The 17,229-nt window shown below is 40.1% G+C and overlaps 1 protein-coding gene across 5 annotated transcripts in view; it reads right to left on the bottom strand.

Moving 5' to 3' along the window:
• Positions 1-15,330, bottom strand: part of gapvd1 (GTPase activating protein and VPS9 domains 1) — a 134,306-nt gene extending 118,976 nt beyond the window's left edge. For all 5 annotated transcript variants that reach the window (XM_077002967.1, XM_077002971.1, XM_077002969.1 and 2 more), the window contains exon 1: positions 14,963-15,330. The gene's annotated coding sequence lies outside the window, so the exon portion shown is untranslated. The remainder of the gene's footprint in view (positions 1-14,962) is intronic.
• Positions 15,331-17,229: the final 1,899 nt, after the last annotated feature.

Raw genomic sequence — 17,229 nt, 5'->3', positions numbered from 1 at the left:
ACTTTTTATGTCCACTGTATTGTGGATTTGAATAATTTGCACTTTGTGTATGTTTGTATTAATTCTAGCTTTTGTAGAAGGATCTATGCATTTTAGAAGGAGCTGTGTGTTACAGAATTGTATAGCACATTAGACCAATTACTGAGATTGATCAACACAAAAAAAAAATGTATCAACATTTTTGCCCAGAACTACCTAAGAGACAAAAAAACGTTTTTTTAAGTAAAAAAAAAAAAGGGCCTTTGCCCTTGGGGCCTTAGCCTTGGCTCTACAGGGCCCCCAATCAGGCACGGGCTATTATTCCTCCTCCTCCTCCTCAGAAGCAGAGTCCTTCCCTTTTTCCGGGTGGGGTGGACAGCCTTTCACCCTTTGGCTTCTGGCGTCCTTAATTTTTGAGGAGTGGCCTCTGGACTTAGGAGATCAGATGTCATCATAGAGAGAGGAGCGTTTGTAAAGCTGTTTTTTGTGACAGCATTTGTAAAAAGCACTATCTAAATAAAATGGACTTGACTCCGGTCCTCCTCCACAAACTGGACCACCTTGGGAGAATGTAGAAAACATATACACTTAAATACACTGATGACAACAAGACACAAAGTACAACACAATGATAACAAGACGAGACAAGTGTGACGAATAACAAACGACACAGACAAACACACTCCATGACACACACTCGTGAGAATACACAGATACAAACCTATAGACATGCCTGGAGAGAGGGGTCAGGGGCTGTACCATGACACGCTAATTATTTGTAATGATGACATACCAAGGACTTTCCAATCATTTGATACATCTTGCTCTGAAAAGCCTAGTGGTCCCGTCGCCGGGCAAAATCCACAAAAAGTTTATCCACAAAAAATAACCAATATTGCCGAAAACTCTTAAAATGCAATCACACCGATTGTATTTTTTAGAACTAGTATACCTTCCTGCATACCGATTTTCAGCCATCTACACGCAATTATTTGTGAGAAATCCCATTCTGAACACACTGTGTTTACAACATGTGGTTTTCACATGCAACTTGACTCGCCCTTTAAATTGCCCTTTTAAAAAGTCTACGAAGTAAGATGACCATGTTTTGTCACCTAAAATTCACTTACTATCAAAGCATCCATATCACACTTTCAAACAGCATATGGAATGTTGGTAAATACCTTTATTTGCTTGCACACAACATCTTTATAAAAACATGTAACCCTCTCCTTTGCTGCAAGCAACAAACAATTCTCGACAACATTGCAGTGCCATTTTACCCAACATCATCTTGAATATCGGAAGTGAAACAAGCCATGCTAACCTAAGGTAAGCTAAGCTAAACTAATATAAGCTCAGAGCACACACAATTGACTCAGTTTGGCGAAACTGAGATCTGAGTCGTAACTGAGTCGTAGATTATTTTGTTACTGAATATTTCGATTGCATATACTTAGGGGTGTGTTTAAAAAAAAATCGATCTTTCGATTCAAATTTGAATGATTCGATATCGATTTATGAAACCTGAGATCGATCTTTAGAATCAGCCAATTTTCTCCGCATATGCATACCGTTTTAACGTATCGCGTTTTATCTCGCGATACTCTGGGGTGATCAGTTAAGCATGGCTGCAGTAAGAGTAAAAATGCCCAAGAACCTGAAGGCAGATGTGTGGTTACATTTTGGATTCAGAAACCATGATGGTAGGGAAGAGTTGGATAAAAGCACAGCCGTGTGTAAACTGTGCAACATGGAGGTGAAATATTGTGGGAATACCACAAATCTGAGAAATCATTTAACGCGACACCATCCTGATATTAAAAAAACGCCAGAACCCAAACAAACTCCACTAGAGAAGGCATTTGTGATTAAACTATCTACAAGTTCTCCCCGTGCCAAAAAAATAACCAAAGTGCTTGAATTCCACCTTTTAAGTTAGCGAATTATTTCGAGTATATGTATAAATATGTAACTTTATTAAGTTTAAGGTGCTGGGAAATATTGAAACGGACCTTTAAAATGACGTACAGGTGCTTTAATTCCACCTTATAAAGGTGTATGAACCCTGCAAATATGATTTTGTTCATTGCGCTGAAGCGGGGCGCGCGCGAAGTTACAAAATTCGAGACGTGCACGACCTTGTGAAGCGCACGGAGCCACCGCGATTACGTCGTTTTCGGTGTGCGGACCCTCACGCCGGTCGTGACGTGTCAAGTATAAAGCTGTGAAGTTCTCTCAACAGCTGGCAATACTGTTACTGCACAAAGGAGCTGTCTCACTCCAACATGTTGATCAGCTCCTTTTCTTGCAGAAAAATTTGACAATCTCCAAGATGTCAGAAAGCAGTCATGAATAAATCTTACAATATTCAGAACTATGTTCATAAATGCTTTTGTTACATGTAAAAAAAATAATAATAATAAAAAAAATAAAATAAACTTTATTTGCACTTTAAAAGGTTGTTCAAAACCGCTTTCAATGCCTTTTCTGGTAAAGGAGCTATGTGGAAGAGTGTGCATTAATTGATATTAAAAAAGAATGTAACTGTTGTTCACAGTATAAACACTAATATCTTAATACATTTTAATAAAGTTTGAGTGTTCCTTGTATCATTACAACATTTCACATTCAAACTACACTTTTTATTGTAACTGAAATGTCCCTACAAGAATTGATATTGAATCGGATCTAATCTAATCGAATTGAATCAGGACCTTATGAATCGAAACGGGAAATCAGTGGTGATACCCACCCCTACATATACTTTTGGACATCATAGAAAAAGAAAAGGTTTACTTTAGCTGGAGATTGTCAAGTTGTTTGGGTAGAACGATAAACCGGAAGTTGGATAAGAATGGCTAAGAAGAGCTACGAAGGACACAGTTGCATTTGTGAGTATGTATAAACAGTTGTGAATAAGAAAATGCATACCAAATATTAGAATAAGCAGTATTATGTATTGTAGTACATACAGTATGTACTGTAGTATTTTCCTCAGCATCGTTTGGCCTCTTGGCATGGTTAGCTTAGCTAGCCTCTTGGAAACTATCATCTTTTGGCCAATTAATAATGAAGCTATAGGTAATGAACTTTGTGAGATGTTATTTTGTTTTAGTAAAAAAAGTTGCATGCTCTTGATGTACAGTGGCCAACATCTTGGATAAGGGTGTGGCACGTTTGGATAAGGGTGCGGCACGTTTGGATAAGGGTGCGGCACGTTTGGATAAGGGTGTGGCACGTTTGGATAAGGGTGTGGCACGTTTGGATAAGGGTGTGGCACTTTGGAGAGGCCTTGGACACCAAGTGGACAAAACTGTGGAGCTCTTCAGTACTTCCATGTAGGGATGTCCCGATCCAGCTTTTTGAACTTCCGATCCGATACCGATATTTATTTGCACTTCCGAACCGATACAGATATCGGCCGATACCAATACCGGCCTATCCGAGCATGTATTAAAGTTTAAAGTTATTTAGCCAACTTACTTTGTTGTCAAACTCATGTTGAAAAGCGTTTTACTCTTGATAACAAGTAGCCAGCTGAATTAGGTGTGTTTGAATAATACACAATGGTTGGTAAGGAGAAACTGACCTATTTCTTTAGCAATTAATAAACTCAAAATAGACAATATGATAAATAACAAACAGAAATGGCATCAGCAAACCAAGGCTTAAAAAGCCATAAGTGCAAATAATATTGTAAATTGTATTTAAAAAGCAAAACATACAACCTGAGTAGAAAATAGTCTATTAACAGCATCAGTACTCTTGAGTGCTGTACTCATCAGTGCTATTGAACAAGAGTAAACCAAAGCTTAAGAAAAAAAATCTGTGCAAATATCGTAAACCATTTAAAAGCAAAATGCCTTATACTCCCCAAGCTCCTCCGCACTTTGTTGCTTAATCCCCATCTACACACTCCCTTCAATTCCAACTGTTTGCCCTGCCAGCAGTCAGAGCATGATGGGGAGATTCTTTTTCACAAAGACGAGCATTTCAATATGGAATTGAAGTCTTCGGTTTTCTTTAGAAGCTCTTCATGTTGTTTATGGTGGTATTTCGCTAAATGCTTGATTAGATTGGTTGTATTAAAAGTTCATACAGATTTACGACCATGCTCGACTTTACTGGGGCATATGTCGCACTCTACCTCGTCGTGTTTGTCATCCTTTAAGGTAAAATAATCCCACACAACTGACATTTTTACCGATGACTTCAAATTTACATGGCCGTCTTAATGGTTAGGAGATGCCAATGAGCTAAATTGGGGAGACGCTATGCTCGTGTGTTGAAGGTGTGCTGGAAAATGCGGACCAGATTTTACTCTCACTGGCGAAAACAGCAAAAACTGGAATGGAATATCTAAATGGCTGCGCTGGAAGACCCAAATCAGACGTTCAAAAAAAAAAAAACTGGATCGGAAGTCTGGATCGCCATTTTCTTGTGCCTGCAGATCTGATACCGATACAAATTGCGAATATTTTGCAAATATCGGCGGCCGATCCGATCCAAATATCGGATAGGGACAAGCCTACTTCCATGTACATGCTCAATATTATTTCTTTTGTCAAACAACACCCTGTTAAATCAGAAAAATCTGAGCATGACGGATTTTACATCACCAGTGTACATTTACACACTTTAAATCTCAAAAAAAGTAAAACAAAAAATGGTTTTGATTTTGCTGTATTAGAGGCTCTCATGGAGCCAAAATTACAGAAATATAAGCCTGGAGGTGAATCATTATGTTGGCCCAACTGTCTACTTCAGTTTGAATCCTGAATTATCATTTTGCTATATGTACACCTTTAGATAACTAGTGTTAAAGTGTATTAGTACAAATAGTTTAAAAATCAGCTCAAAATGGCCACTGCACTGCACGCTGATGTACATCAGGCCAGTACAACAACACATGAAGTACAGTGATTCCTCGTGTGTGTGTGTGTGTGTGTGTGTGTGTGTGTGTGTGTGTGTGTATATACAGTCATCCCTCGCCACTTCAGCTTTTGTGGCTTCACTCTTTCACAGGTTTTTATAAGATATTAATGGAAAACTTTTTACATGAAAAAAATCCCAAAATGTATAAATATATATTAAAAAATTTTAAAAAGTATATATTACAAATATAAATTCTAACAATAAAGCAATGTTATAAATAATAAAATAGTATGAATTACAGTAAATAGTGCATATGCATCAGAACAAGGCAGCAGGACCTGACGGAATCAGCCCCAAGGTCCTGAAGACCTGTGCGGACCAACTCTGTGGGGTTGTAAAGCACCTCTAACCTCAGCCTAAACCAGGAAAGGGTTCCAAAGCTGTGGAAAACATCATGCCTTGTTCCGGTACCTAAGAAAAGTTCGCCATCTGTTCTTAATGACAGACCAGTTGCCCTAACCTCACACATCATGAAGGTTCTGGAGAGGCTGATCTTAGCTCACCTCAGGCTAGGGCTGAACGGTTAATTGCATTTGCGAAAATTTCGCGATTTTTAAAAACGCGATTGTCTAATCGCACAGGCTGCGATTTAAACTGGTCACGTGACTTGGGAGCGAGCCGAGCCGAGGACGAACGGAGCAAACCCGAGCAGGAGGCAGGGAGGTGGAGAAGTGAAGTTAACACAGCGCACTTTGACTTGTTGCACAATGGCTTTCAGAAGCTGACACAACTGAAAGTCTAATACCAAAGAGGGGCAGCACATAAGTTGTGTGAAATTACTTTGGCTTTTAAAAAGATGCTGCTCAACGTCAGGTACCCTGCAAAACATGCCTTGCTACTGTTGCTACGACGCGAGGTAACACTACAAACCTTCAGCATTAAAAAAACACCACAAAGCCTCATATGATATTTGTAAGGCTAAAATGCCAACGACCAGTGCTGCATCTTCAAATACGCCAAAGTGTTTCTCTGCGCTTATACAGCTTTAGTATGCGGTGAGCAGCGAAATACCGTAAAATCACGCATATAGGCGCAATAAGATTTAAAGCACGGATGAATCGCGAAAGCGCGGATAGCTTGACCGCGGTCCAGCAGACAGGGTTCACTGACCGAACCGTTTGAAAGTGTAACTCCTTATGGATGTAATTCGAAGCGGCACGCTGAAATAACTCGGGCAGTAACGGAGTTCATAGTGAAAGACATGATGCCCGTTAATATAGTGAACAAGCCCGGCTTCATGGCTTTGTTAAACACACTGGATATGCGCTACCAAACGCCCTCACGCACATATTTTAGCCAAGTTGCTATACCTGCAGGGCTGCCAACTCTCACGCATTGAGCGTCTTAGACTAAAAAATTAGTAGTTCGCTCTGGCGCCAACCACAGGCGATCGATCGATCACGATATAATAATAATACTTAAATTTAGTCCATTTTACACCCAGTGGCGGACTTAGCAATTTGGAGGCTCAAGGCGAATTTAGCTAGGGGGCCCATCAACATTAATATGCGAGAAATAAGTTCAGGTTCACACTACAAGATTTTAGGCTGGTTTTTCAGTCGCCGACTGTTTTTGTAGATCGCAGACAGAAACTGTGGTCGGACACAAATCGAGGATCATTCGGCGCTCGCTCAGTCGTGTAGTGTGAACTGCTGAAAGACGCTCGCCGAGCCGTCGCTGAGTGGCTGCCAACTCATCGCAGACGACCGGCAGATATCTAGCATGTTTAATACCTAGCATGTTTCATATCTAGCCCAGTCGGCGACTGAGTCAACAGCAGCGTCTAGCTTCATACTTTACTACAAGACTGTGTTTAAGTTATTGTGACAGCACTGGAGAAATAGTGCGATTGACTATATCTATGTTCACTGCAACGGAGAGATGAAATAATTCTGGCAATTTGGGACTATGGAGTGGTTAAACGGTAAAAAAAATAATAACGAAAATGTGGAGTACATGTACGTTGTTTTTATTTTCTTCGTGGTGTTGCTGGTTCTCGCGAGTGTTTCATTTTCGTGTTCTCGTGTTTTTGGACGGCAGCCAGATGAGTCGGCGATTCCCCAGTCGTTTAATTCGTGAGCCCACGTCATCGATCAGTCATGTAGTGTGAAAGCCACAACCACTGAAAGACTTGCGATTACAGCACAACCAGTCGTGTAGTGCGAACGGCACAAAAACCTGATGACAGAAAAGTCGTGTAGTGTGAACCTGGCTTTAGCTAGACAAGGGGGCCCTACAGTGGGTGGGGCCCAAGGCAATTGCCTAGCAACGCCTCTATGCAAAGACCACCTCTGTTTACAACCCCCCCCAAACCCTGTATCTGAGCTGTATAAAAAATGCCGAAACAGAGTTTCCTGAAGTGGAACAATGGGGAAAAAAATCGCGATTTATAGATAAAAAATTGCAATTAGATTATTTTCCAAAATCGTTCAGCCCTACCTGAGACCTCTGGTGAACACCTCTCTGGACCCACTACAATTCGCCTACTGCCCTGAGATTGGCGTAGATGATGCCATCATTTACCTGCTACAGCGAGCTCACTCCCACTTGGATAAATCTGAAAACACTGTACGGATGTGCATTCAATACAATCCAGCCTTCTATGCTGAAGGAGAAGCTCCATCATATGCAGGTTGACACTTCTATAACCTCCTGGATAACTGATTTTCTGACAAACAGACCAGTTTGTAAGGCTAAAAGGATGTGAGTCTGAGCGAGTAGTCAGCAGTACAGGAGCACCACAGGGGTCTGTACTTTCACCTTTTCTGTTCACCCTGTATACCTCAGATTTTCGATACAACACCGAGCTCTGTCATCTACAGAAATTTTCAGATGACTCTGTGATAATGGGGTGTGTCAGCGGTGGACAGGAGGCTGAGTACAGAGAGGACTGGTAGATGGATTTGTGGAATGGTGTGGAAGAAACCATCTCCTTCTGAATGTCACAAAGACAAAAGAGATGGTAGTGGATTTCAGAAGGACCAACTCTGCACAGGACCCTCTATACATTTCAGGAGAAGAGGTGGAGGTGGTAGAGACCTATAAGTACTTGGGTGTTCACCTGGACAACAGACTGGACTGGAGATGTCACACTGAAGCTGTGTACAAAAAAGGACATAGTAAACTATTTTCTGAGGAAGCGCCGGTCCTTTAATGTATGCAGCAAGATGTTACACATATTCTACAAGTCTGTTGTGGAAAGTGCAATTTATTTTTTTAATTTGCAGCCATCTGCTGGGGAAGTGGAATCAGAGCCAGGGACCTAAGGAAAATTAACAAACTACTAAAGAAGGCTGGCTCTGTCCTCGGCACCACTCTGGAGCCCCTAGAGATGGCTGTAGAGAGAAGGATGCTACAGAAACTGCTCAACATAATGGACAACACAACACACCCGTTACACACTCTACTGGACAAACAGAGGAGTGTTTTCAGTAAAAGGCTCCTACAGCTCCGCTGTAGTAAAGACAGATACAAGAAATCATTCTTGCCTACTGCAATAACTCTGTATAATAAGTCACCACTGTCCCGATAGTAGTATTTACACTAGGGTTGCAGTGGTAACCAGTTTCACGGTATACCACGGTATTAAAATGCACAGAACTCCGCTCCGGTTCAGCTACTCAGCACACAGCGGTGAGAATGGCAGAAAGTGCATCAGACTTAACAATTTTTTAACAAAAAAAAAAAAGGCTAAACTAAAATCAGCGGCGAAAATGACGTCATCGCGGTGGCTACGCCCGTGCGCGAGAGGCTCACGCGCTGGTGATTCGCGAGGTCGTGCAGCTCTCGAATTTTGTAACTTTGCACGTGCCGCGCCTCAGCGCAATGAACAAAATCGTGATTGTAGGGTTTATACACCTTTATAAGGTGGAATTAAAGCACTTGTACGTCACTTTCAAGGTCCATTTCAATATTTCCCAGCACGTTAAACTTAATTAAGTTAAATATTTATACATATACTATAAATGATTCGAAATAATTCGCTTTATCACATTATTTAATGGTGGTTTATTTTCAAAATGCCCAATCTTTTATTTTTTGTGAAACGAAGTAGTTACAGTTTCAAGCATTTTCAAGTACTTTAGGTTTGCGCGAGGTGTGTGGAGTCGCGCGCTACGTTCACTAGTGAAAGTATAATTCTAGCTTTTTAAGGTCCTTGCTTTTACTGGATGTGAAAGACGCCATTAATTTACATGCGTTCATTTTCTAATTCTGACGTGCCTGTTTTTCATATGTTAAAACCAGACTCTGTGTGAAAGCTTTAAAATAGAAATCTCTATTGTGAGGATCATGTCAGAAATAAATCCTCTCTTTCTGCAGTATCTGGTTATATTCCAACTTGGCAGTAAAACGGACGTTTACAACAGTTGTTGATCAGACACTGACCCAGGCTCAGTGTATCAGATATTAAATAATTTAAACTAGGGGTGCACGATATGGACTAGAATTGCGATGTGCGATAACATTGTTGGATATCCCGATATCGATGTGAACCACAATAAATTAAGATTAAAATACAGAAATGTAGTGTCTCTCTGAACAGCAGCACGTTAATTTGTTTTGTTTTTTACTGTGTAATGAATCCAAAATAATTCCAAATATTTTGCAGGTTTTCAACAATAGATTCAATCTAGGTTTATACTTTCACGAGTGAGCGATTCCGCACACCTCGTTAACCTCCGCGAACGGCGGAAGCGTTTAATCTTGCCGTTGCTTTGTTGCTTTGTTGCTTTGTGTTTCAGGTTTGAAAAGTGCTGGAATTTAGGCCAAAGTATTTGAAAAGGCTTGAAATTGTAACTACTTCGTTTCACAACAAATATCTGTCTGACTGAACAATTCGCGGAGACTCTTGGAGCAAGGCCTGGTCTCAAGGAGGGCAGCAAAGAAGCCACTTCTCTCCAGAAAAAACATCAGGGGCAGACTGATATTCTGCAAAAGGTACAGGGAGTGGACTGCTGAGGACTGGGGTAAAGTCATTTTCCGATTGTTTGGGACATCTGGAAAACAGCTTGTTCGGAGAAGACAAGGTGAGCGCTACCACCAGTCTTGTCTCATGCCAACTGTAAAGCATCCTGAAACCATTCATGTGTGGGGTTGCTTCTCAGCCAAGGGAATCGGCTCTCTCACAGTCTTGCCTAAAGAAACAGCCATGAATAAAGAATGGTACCAGAATGTCCTCAGAGAGCAACTGCTTTTGGATGGTTGGGAGAAGTTTGGTGATCAACAATGCCTTTTCCAGCATGATGGAGCACCTTGCCATAAAGCAAAGGTGATAACTAAATGGCTCAGGGAACAAAACAGAGATTTTGGGTCCATGGCCTGGAAACTCCCCAGATCTTAATCCCATTGAGAACTTGGGGTCAATCATCAAGAGATGGGTGGAAAAACAAAAACCTACACATTCTGACAAAATGCAAGCATTTATTGTGCAAGAATGGACTGCTATCAGTCAGGATTTGGTCCAGAAGTTGATTGAGAACATGCCACGGAGAATTGCAGAGGTCCTGAAAAAGTAGGGTCAACACTGCAAATATTGACTTGCTGCATTAACTCATTCTAACTGTCAATAAAAGCTTTTGTTACTCATAATATGATTGCAATTATATTTCTGTATGTGATAAAAACATCTGACAAACACGCATAAAAACCAGAGGGCAGCAGATCATGTGAAAATATAATATTTGTGTCATTCTTAAAACTTTTGGCCATGACTGTATATTTAACAGATTTTACCTAATGTCTAACATTTTATCACACTATAACATGCTATCCAAGTGTAAACAATGCTGTTATCAAACTGTAATGTTTAGTACAATATAAAATATAGTCATCAGTCTACTGATGACAGTTTGTGTAATCTTTGGCTCATCAAAATACTTTTCTAATATTCAGAGGCACTACACCATTTTAAAATGTGCATATAGAGTACCACATAGGCCTAATTTATGCTGAGAGCAAGAGACTAGTTTTTTGTTGAGGTTTGAACGGAAAGGTTTGACACCTTTTTTCTGTTGACATGTTTTTAATGTTTGAAGTTAAAAGTTACCCTGACATTTTTTCCTGAACACTTTAGGCACTTAGTGTATGACAAATAACTGCATTTGTGCTAAGGGAGGAAAAACTTAAGTTAATCAAAAGTAAGTTTAAGAGAAAATTCTGCAGCTGTAACACTGTCAGTAATATAACACTGTCACTTTTTATTGCAGGTTTTATTGGATGAAAAAAGGTGTCACAGGATGTCTAAAATTTATAGTCCAGTTATAGTCAGATCCAAGACTGACTATGTACTAGTTCAAAGACTAAAATGAAGCTTTGCCAGAGATGTGTCAGAATGATAAGAGGCATGCTGACAATCTCCCAGTCCTGTACTGTACTTTTAGAAATATGCACAAAACATCCAAAAAATAGATCTTAAATAGCTTCAGCAGCTACAGCGCAATAAATTAAAATCAAGGAATTATTAAAAATGATCTCTCATGAATGTATATTCATATCAAAACCAGCGTTGTAAAGAAACTGATTTCTGTGGGTTTCATTTATTAGCCAAACTATTGTTGCTTAGTCAATAACCATTGAAATATAGTAGAATTTGCAAAGAAAATCTGTCTGTTACAGAAAAAGTTAAAAAATAACCACATCAAGGCACATGACTGCTCAGAAATGTATATAGGTGCCCCTTTAAAAAAATATATTAGCATTTTCAATTTAAGCAATTATGACTCAAGAAAGGAAAACAAATTACAAGGCTTTGGTGCACAACTAATAAGGAATTTTGGGAACCATTACTAGGATCAAGCATTTCAACAAATTTGAGTTTTACAACTACAGTTCTTCAGTCTCTTTTGGAACGTCAATACTTTCCAAAAAAACTAAAATGTTAAATCCACCCTACTACTGTGAATACAGAGAGGCTAACTGGTACACAGAAGTGGCAGTCTAGTGATAAGAGCATGGTGTACTGTGGTGTACAATTGTTTCACTATTATTTGTGTTTTCTTGTTTAGGAAAGTTGCAAACTATTCCTACAGTATAGAATTTACCACACATCTATTTGAACATCTTTCCTTCTCACCTAATCTGTTATACTATCAGTAAAGACTAGGGGTGTCATGAATAGGGGTGTCATGATTTTGATATTTAAATTAATTTGAAATTATGTCACAATCTCAAGCCTCGAAGTCAAAAAGAGGATCGACGATCCCTCCCTCTAAGCTACGCAAGCACCCACAATACGCAAAGTAAAGCCTCGTGTATACTTGACGCATGGCGAGCGGCGCGAGGGTCCATGCACCTCTCGAATTTTGTAACTTCACACGCCGCACTTCAGGGCAATGAACCAAGTCATGTTTGCTGGGCTCAAACACCTTTACAAGGTGAAATTAAAGCACTTCTACGTCACTTTCAAGGTCCATTCCAATAATTCCCATCACGTTAAACCTAAGTTTACCACGTTAAAATTAAGTTAAATATTTATACATATACTCGTAATGATTCAAAATAATTCACTTTTTCATCACATTATTTAATGGTTGTTTATTTTCAAAACGGCCAATCTTAACATCTTCACGTTCTCTCATGTTTCGTCCTGGAATTACAAGAGGCTCGTATTTGTTAACGTAATACAAGAGAACTGTTCAGTCAGACAGCTATTTGTTGTGAAATGAAGTAGTTACAATTTAAAGAATTTTCAAGTACTTTAGCCTAAATTCCAGCATTTTTCAAACCTGGAACACAATGCAACATTAAAATTGGTCAGGTAAATGCTCATTCCCGTTATTGAGGGGTTATTATTCTTTATACTACCACATATCGTTTCCGAGACCACTGCAAAGAATGTGACATGCCAAGTATAAATGCCTCTGCCGCTACGGTCACTCGCGAAAGTATAAGGTCGCATCTTACAACTAAAGTGTTACCCTTCATGTATGAAGACACTAAAGAAATCATTTTTAAAGAAATTTTGTAGGATCGAGTTTAATTTAAGGCTCTATTTGTTCTATTATTTTGTACATGACTGTTCCTGTATTTTTTTTATTTATTTTATGTTGCACATTGCTGCTACCAAAAAAACCACAAGATAGCAGGTACCCTCTGTGACCTCATTTGTGTTATTATTATTGTTTTTGTTGTTTTCCACTGAGAACAAGATTGTTACATTTATCTTAATTAATTTTTTTTTGACCATTAGTGCCTAATGTGGTGTATTACAAATCACTTGTAACACTTTGCATCACATATCAAACCCACCTTTTGAAATAAGGTATTGTAAATTTGATTAATCAAACCCATGACTGACCACAGACTAATCTAAAACTGGCATAGGCCTCTCTGCTGTAAATCGAGAATCGAATTGTGACCCTAAAATTGGATATACAATCGAATCAAGGATTTAGAGAATCGTGACACCCTAGTAAAGACCAATAACAAAAATCACACAAGCAGACTGCCCCTCCACCCATGTGTATGTGAAAGATCATCTATGCATAAACCACAGCCACATCACGCCATGACACTTCCCTTCTCCTGACTGACAGAAGCCAAGTCTACTTCACCTTTCCATCCTCATCCATCCATCTACTGGTCTCTGCTCATGTGATACAAAATCATGGCCTATTACTAGTGGTCTCTAAAACATCAGACCAGGAGGCATGAGAAGAGTGGGAAATGACAAAAGACTATAAATACAAAATGGAGAAACAAACACGGGGGGGGCTCTAAGATTTGGCGGTCATTGTGAGCATAAGACGTGAACGTTTCTGCACACTCCTGCTGTCCTTCAGATACTAAATCTGGTCCTTCCGCACACTGAGGCTACAAATCAACCATCTTACCGAACAATTCCGTACTTATATTTTCTGGCTTGTAAAAACGTATTACGGTTAGCCTGTTGTGACTCAACGTTAGATATATAATATATCTATAACGTTAGATATATTTTGGATGTCAATTCAATGCGACGCATCACTTCCTGTTTAAATAACCTAGATTAGATCACATACCCAACAGTAACCGTAATTATATTAGGCTTATTTGCAGTATTTCTAATATAGCTTACAATGGCAATTATCTACACATGTAGTTAGTTTTGTTAAACATGTACACGTACACAAACATATTTGACAGACGCTTTAACAATGTGATCCAGAAGCAAAAATAAAAGAATGCAATTGGCTAACTAGCCCCATCCTCTCCATCCACTTTCAATGCAAAGCGAGTTTGGCGAATTATATTACTAACCTAGTACAGGAGAGTAAACCTAGTACATGTACTAAGCTAGTACAGGAGACTATACCTAATACAGGTACTAAACAAAAGTGTTGAAGCTGTTGTGAACATAAACGCTAATGAGGCGTAAGCTCAACGCTAACATGCTAGCTGGGTGACTAGCTGGTCAGTTAACTGGGAGCCGCTTGACATCCACCGTTTCAACTTCTAGTTGATCGATAATTGTGATCAGTGCGTGTGTGGATAGAGACTAATAAACTAATGATAATAAATACTAAACTAATAAAGGCTGGTCTGCACAATAAAGGCCCAGCGAGCTGCAGCTGACGAGGTGTGTGCGGAAGTGAAGAGGGCTAACGTTAGCCACTGACGCGGCCTCGCCTCGTTTAGGGCGCGATTAAACCATCAAACTATTATAAAACTATAATTATTAAACTATAACGACTACACGGTCAGAACCACCAACAACTCACATCAATGTTCGTGTTAGGAATCAAATAACGACTAGAGTTAACAAGCTGGCTGACTGTTACAGACACATCGAAGGTTAGCTAGCTGTTTGTGGTAGCTCTATTGCTAATTTAGCCAGACGGCTCGTACCAGATAACGAATCTAAATGTACTTTAACGAACAAATAGGGAACACATAAGAAAATAAACCTATACGTTATTAACATACCTACATAGCTAGCTAGCTAACCCCTCCATGTTTACACTGCTCACTAGACCGGACTGCAAATGTGCCAAATAGCGCTGGACAGATATCGGGGTGAGGGACCACCAGACCCGCACACAAAACTAGCGCCGCAATATTCACTTACCAGAAACGGGCCGGTGTGTGGTGTGTGGTCGGCTGGGTCGTGCTCGTTGTGGATGTATGAGAAGGTACAACCCCTGTTCCGTGCTCCAAGATGTCACCAGACCTGTTTACAGACCTACGAAGAGAAATGAACCGCTAGCAAACTTGAAGAAGCTCTTCCATCGCCAGTGTCTTCGCCCTATTGTATCCGCTCCATAAATAGATCCTGACTGACTGGCTCCTGGAGTTCATGAAGAAAAATCACGCACGTTTCAAGTATCTAAGCGATTTGTGCTGAATTATGACCATTTAATTTACACTCATGTTACAATAAAACAAATAATGAGAATGAGAGCGCTGTGTCTCGGTTCACTAAAAAGTATTTGTATTAACCGGCAAGTGGCGCTCATGTCACATAAAACACATACTGCCAACGTTCAACGTATGGCCATTACCATCGCAATGTAATTGTTAAGAATTTAGTAAAACATGCCATCTTATTTGATGACATTTGTTTTGGATGCATCACAGAACACAAATGCCCAGTAGTTACTGAACCTGTGAACAGACCACAGCAACCTCCCTGAACAAGATCCAGAAACCATCACCCGATCAGATGTTCAATAAAGGGTCTCAAGTATGAAGAGAAAGTCCTGACATGGCCAGTTCCATCTAACTAACAGCAATAACCTCTCAACATGAAAGACATCACTGTGGGTAAGACCTGTGCACTGCCAGGATTGATTACAAGCCAATAGCACAAGTCACCATCAAGAATGAGATTTACCAAGGAGAAGCTTTGTTCCCACCTGTGGTGGTGGGGGGTGGGGGGGGGGGGGGGGGGTGCAGTGCCCCTGTCATAACATCCTTGATGAAGAAATGAAAATGAAGATAAATGGTGATATAACACACTTTTTAAAAATAATAAACCGGTACACTTTCCTTCCTTGGCTTAAATATTTAAAAATTCAGACTCTGTGCAATTCTGATGCAGACACATCAGTCCTCCCCAAAAACTCAGTACCAGTACTGGACTCAGTACCAGTATTGGACTCAGCAGCTGGATTCTGCAATTGTAAGAAGATGACTTACAAAGAGGGGGGATTTACAATTCATGCACAGTCTGTGTGGCATAAACAAGCAAGAAGTAGTAGTTTGCAAGAATAATAATATTGATAATTGATTCATTATTATAATGAAATGAAATGAAATGTGCCATATTTTGTCAATTGTGATTTTTACACCCCAATCGAAATTTGTCCTCCGCTTTTAACCCATCTGTGCAGTCAGAACACACACACACACACTAGTGAATACTAGGGGGCTGTGGATCACACGTGCCTTGATAGTTGATTACATTGTAAGGCAAATAACACAAAAGTAAAAGCATTGAATGGTGATCAGTTATTAATCTTTTTCTAAGAGAAAACTCTATAAAATGTTGATTAATATTGAACGTTTACTTTTGCTTCTTAAATGCCAGCACCATAGGTAAGTAAAGTAATCGACCCCTCTAACAAAACTATTGGTCCCAGTCCGCACCCCCTCGTCCATTTCAGATGGTCTAGAACCTCCATTGGTCCCCAATGCTGTTCTGCAAACGCCTGATCCCCCTTAGTGAGATCATCACCAAGAGTGTCTACAGATGCTGACTACAGAATGGAGCAACCATTAGCCACCTCCTCTACATGGATGACATAAAGCTAGGAGAAGAAAGGCAGCCAGAACAGAGGGGACTGAACTACCTTCTGGCAGCATAGTAGATGTTGAGGAAAGCTACAAGTACCTTGCCAAAGGAGGAGGTTGAAGACACCAACATCAAGAAAAGGGAGAATCTCCTCAGAAGGCACAGAGGGTGTCATCCTAAATTCAGCACTCTGAAGCTGTACACAAAGTATAAGGCTGTGGGTTGAGGACTTGTGTACACCAGGAAGATTGCCCAAAGTGACATGGTGCTTAGAGAGAACCTCAGAACTACCACTGGCTGGAAAAGGCTGGACTGAAAGACAGTACAGAGGCACTAATCATAGCAGCACAGAAACAAGCTTTAAATACAAGATAAAGACTGAAATCAACCACACAAAGTGAGACACTCCCCTAAAGGTGGTGGAAAACAACCAAGTAAAGATGCTGTGGGACTTCCAGATGCAATCTGATAAACTGGTAATGCCTAACCAACTGGACATTGTAGTGATAGAAAAACAATAAAAAAGGCTGTAGTGGTAGATTTTACAAGGTAGAAGGTGGACTGGAAAATAAGAAGCTAGAGCAGAGGTGGGCAACCTGCCA

This window comes from Brachyhypopomus gauderio, chromosome 4 (genome assembly GCF_052324685.1).
Source record: "Brachyhypopomus gauderio isolate BG-103 chromosome 4, BGAUD_0.2, whole genome shotgun sequence".
Lineage (NCBI taxonomy): Eukaryota > Metazoa > Chordata > Actinopteri > Gymnotiformes > Hypopomidae > Brachyhypopomus > Brachyhypopomus gauderio.
The sequence above is the reverse complement of the archived record's forward strand: the minus strand, read 5'-3'. Positions and strand labels throughout refer to the sequence as shown.